Source organism: Cynocephalus volans, chromosome 15 (genome assembly GCF_027409185.1).
Source record: "Cynocephalus volans isolate mCynVol1 chromosome 15, mCynVol1.pri, whole genome shotgun sequence".
Lineage (NCBI taxonomy): Eukaryota > Metazoa > Chordata > Mammalia > Dermoptera > Cynocephalidae > Cynocephalus > Cynocephalus volans.
The window spans coordinates 85,652,129-85,657,104 of record NC_084474.1 but is presented as its reverse complement, the minus strand read 5'-3'; positions in this window follow the sequence as shown (position 1 = coordinate 85,657,104).

Here is a 4,976-nt window from a genome sequence, read left to right as displayed (position 1 = left end):
AGTGACCACGAGGGGAGGTGTGAGCAGGGCTCAAGACTCCAGGGCCCGAGCTGACATGTCCTCCTTCCTAGCTCACAGAAAGGCTGCCCTCCACTTGACAGCGGAGGCTGTGCACAGAATGTGTGTCTGTCACCGTTTGCAGCCTGTCACAGCTTGCCTGACACATTTGGATGAAAAGTGCTACCCCATCTCTAATTGACACATGTCAGGCCAATGTGTCTGCCACTCTGTAGCAAACCTTGACTGAGATGAGCTGTTCTTGTATACGTCTACTTGCTAATTATGGTGCTTTTCATTTGGTCTGATATTTTCCCGCATTAGAGACCTGCTTCAGTTTGCCCAGCTGCTGGGTCTCTCCACTGAGCAAACATTTACTGTGCACCCACTAGGTGCAAGGAGCAGTAGCAGGTGCATGGGAGATTCTCGAGACTCCAAGAGCCAGCTCTCCCAGTTCTTGGCGTCTTTCTGCTGAGGACTCTGCTTCCTCTGGACATGGCATTGGACCAGCTCCCCAGGGCGGCTCCTCTGGTCCCACCCTCTGCTCCACGTGCACCCTCTCCCTGGGCAGGGCCCAGTCACCTGGCTTCTGCCTCCAGCTCTAGACTGGTGCCTCTGAAATCACCGTGTCAGCCCTTAGGTTTGTGCTCAAAGTCCCCCTGTCTTTTCCTGGATAACTTACCACTGCTCCATTGCTCAGGGCAGCATCTCCCTCCCCATTTTTCCTGCCACTCCACTTTATCCTGCCTCTTATCTTCTGGCTTTTGTTTTGTGGATTCACTTTCCAACCACCCAGATTAGAAAATGCCATCACTACTTCCTGTGTTCAGCATTCAATTGAGAACTAAATCCTGTTGATTCTACCAAGAAAAAGCATCTCCAACTTTCTCCAAACCCATTTCCACTGTCTGCATTCATTTCCCCATCCTCAGCCCTCTCCCATATAAATGCCGCCCTTGGACTGTTACCCATGGATAAGTCTGAGCATGTCAGATCTAGGCCCTAACCTCCTGGGAGGCCACATCTCCGCCACTTCTCCTTGGGCACCCAACTTGCCATTACACCAAAGCTATTGCCATTCCTGAGAGCCACAGAGGAGTTGTGCATACGCTGACGCTGTGTCAGTGGCATGACTGAACTGAGGCAGGTGGTTTCTGGGTCCTAGGGGCCCAGGTGAGCTTCTCTCTGGGTTGGATAGGAGTAGGGAAGGGTTGTCAAGGCTCAGGGACAGAGCAGAAGCCCTGCTGGGGGAGGGGAAGGCAGTACAAAGCACACAGGAGCATCAGTTGTTGGAACAATTATAAACAAATGGAGCTCTTTGCAGAGAGAATTGAAGTCCAACATGACGGACTTTCATGCTGCCTCATGTGCACAGGGTAAGCACACCAGTCCTCGGCGCTGTCAACGGGGATATCGCTGGCCACAGTGACCCACGAGCCCCCCGCAGCACCCACTGTTATGGAGAACAGTGGTATCTGTTCACTCTGCTCACTTCCACCACCAAGAGAAAAAAAAAATAGCATGCCTGTTCTGGTTATTGCTGCCACATGACAAGCCATCTCACACTTAGTGACTTAAAATAACCATTTTATGTGCTCAGTTTCTGTAGGTCGGAAATAGCAACAGGTATAATCGGACAACTTGTCTTTTCTCTGTCTGTCTGGGGCTTCAGCTTAGAAGACCCAAACACCAGGGATAGCTTGAAATCTGGAGGCTGGAATCACCTGGAGGTGTCTTCACTTACATATTCAGCAGTTGATGCTGACTTTTGAGCAGACCTCAGCTGGCCTGACAGCCAGAAAACCCACCCGTGTGCATGAGGGCTGCCCCAGGCTTCCTTGAGAACAATGAGGAAATGCAGGGCATTTTCATGCCCTGGCCTTGGAAGTCACATAGCTCACTGCTGCCCTACCCTATTGATCAGGGCAATTACAAAGGCCTGCTCAGGTGCAAGGGAAGAAGACAATCTCCACCTCTCACCAGGGGAGTGGCAAGATTCTAGAAGAACACGTGGGACAAGAAACATTGTTAGAAGACCTTTGGAAAATACAGTCCACCACAATGCGCTTATCTCCTCTATGAATCTCAAGTCTCTTTGGTAACACTGGGACATTCCCTGCTGTCAAGGGAAAGAGGAGGTGGTTACTCTCCTGTTCCTGTACAAATAGAAGGTATAGACAATGCTGGGGGGAGATGCACATTTAGTCTCACCCCAGGGACGTTTTTATAACCTACACCACTGCCTGCCTCTCCTTCCTTTTGTGGGTTCTATAAATAAAAATATTTACAAATCAATGCAAGGCCAAATAAAGCTCCTGACGCAGTTTAGAAGGTTGTTCAGAATTATGAATTAAGTCCCATTTAATGTTCCTCAGGTGATGCAACAAAAGACAGAAAAGAATTTTTTTCCTTTCCTCTGGCTATTATTTTTTCTTTGAGAGCTACACTGAACTGTGATACTGTGCTTACCTTTTATTATTACTTTTTTGGGGCAGTATCTTTGCATTCTATCTAATATGACTCAAGTTTCCCAAGGCATCAGCATGTGAGTTCATCTGAGATCACTGTCTCAGCCTTACTCAAACTTTTCTCACTGTATTCCCACTTGCTGCCAAAGAGAGACCCATCCAACTTGTGTTCCTGAGTGAGGAACCTCTTAGTGTCAATGCTCCTCCACCTAGATGGGCAACACCTCCCCGGGACATCCTCCCACCCAGGCTCCAGTCTCTGCTGCTGTTCCTTGGGCCACCACACACACCCCAGGGCTCTGACCATGCTAGCATGCCCAACAATTGCATGTCATCCTTTACTAGAAGGGTTCTCAGAACAGTTCTTTTGGGGACCCCAGACTTGAAAGAATGGACTACATCTGCATGAATCAAAGCTGTTCTTCTCTGCCCTGTGTTGTGTGCACAGTTGGGGGATGTTGGGGTAGAATTGACAATGTCTTTCCCCTCTTCTGTTATGTCTTCATCTGTGGGTGGACAGTGGCCACCACCCGACAAGTAGTACTGTGACGGAGCTTCCCCCTGCCGCTAGTGCTTGCCCGTCCTCAAAGCAAAAACATGAAATGGATCTCCAGAAAAGTTAGGGAATTCTTTCAAAGGAGTTCAAGTGATTGACACAAGATTGCACAGAGCTAGCAAAGATTGGGCCTTATCCAGACCCTTCACTGTCATTCCAGGACAAAATATCACATCCTAGGACTTGATTTGATGCCCTAAATTTATACTTTTTTTCCCATAATTACCTTTCATTCTTCTCTCTTTGTAAGCCCTGTCTTATTAATCCTCTTTCTCAGCATGATCTCAACTGCCCCATTTCCTCGGAAGTACCAGACGTCTCTACAGAAATAATCAAGTCTAAGTCTTCTATTGTGTCTTAAAAACTTTGTCACACACATCATCCTGGGAGCTTCAGAGGAAAAGATAAGCTCTTGTCTTACTGTGAGCTGACTCAGAGGTTTGGGTGGGTCATCCTGAAGAGTACACTCTACTCCTTAGAACAAGGCGGGAGGCAGGGTGGAAGCTTCCACTCTGAGATACAAAATAAAACCCACCTCCACATAACATTCTTTCCCAAAAAACCTGATTTGGACTCCTTATGATAGTCATACTCTTTCTGGTAACACAACTGTGGCCTCATTTCTTATGAACAATCCTCGTCTTAGTTTGTTCATAGATTATTCACATAATCGCTGTCTTGGGTAACCAACAGATTTGTACCACATTATCAGACTGAAGGATTCTGTGCCCAATCTCTTTTCCTGAATTCCTAGAATTCCCCCCAAGTCAGAAAGGGGGCAGGATTTTTATTTAAGTAGCCAAACTATCGAAGTCCTATCTCTCCTTAGAACTCAGCAATTTCCCCAGGGTCTGCTAAAGACAGATTTGGGAACAGTCACTGCTGGGTCTGTTACTGCTCAGCATGCTACTGCAGTTCTGACCCCCCAAATCAACAAGTAAGAAATTAAGAGGTAATAGGAAATCCTTACAGATGATGTGACCATCTCATAGAAAGCCTTCCAGTAAAAACAGCAGCAGAATTTGGGGACTCAGCAAATGGCCAAGACAAATTTTAAAATAAAAACCAAAATAGACTGCAAATTCACCTCACTACACATGAAGACATTCCCTTAGTCCATAACCATAAATAAATACTAAAAAATACAAATAAAGGTATTGTGATATCAAGTCAATAAAAAAGAGACCCTTGGAAATACAGTATACGATAGAAGTGACAACATTAATAAATGGGTGAAAGATGGATTACTTAGTAAATCATGTTGGGAAGGAGAGAAATAAGAATCCCTACCTCCCAGCATAAACAAAAGTCAACTCTAAATGAATGAAGGCTTTAAGTATGAAATATAAATTTGTAAAATCAGTAGAAAAAATATAGGTGAATATATTTAGCATTTCAGGATGGGAAAGGATGTTTCCAACAAGACTTCTCATATCAAAAGTTATTCACAAATGTCCAAAACCACACAAGTTTAATGTCCAAAACACATGAAGAACTCACAGATATCAGAAAGAATGAGGAAACTGACAGAAAGCAAAATATAAATGGCTAATAAGTAGATTTTACCTCAAAGAGGTAGTAAAACTTGTTATTAAGTGCTGGGAAGATACAGAGAAAAGGAACATTCTCTCTTGAAACTTTCTTTCTCTCTTGAAAACTATCTGCAAAGGATGATTGTGTTTTGTAATGATGAAAATACCAATTATCCTGATGTGAGCATCACATATTGCACACAGGTGTTGATATTCAATACTATACCCCAAATATATGTAGAATTAATTATGTTTCAATAAAAAATAAATAAATAAATAAAACACAACTATCTGCAGTTCTTGACTTTAGGTAAGTAAGGGAGAGCGGTGGTCAAATCACTTCACAATTGTCCCCCATGGACAACCAGCAATTGGAACAGATGCCCCACCGACCACCTAGAAGTCACTCCTGCAGTCCATACG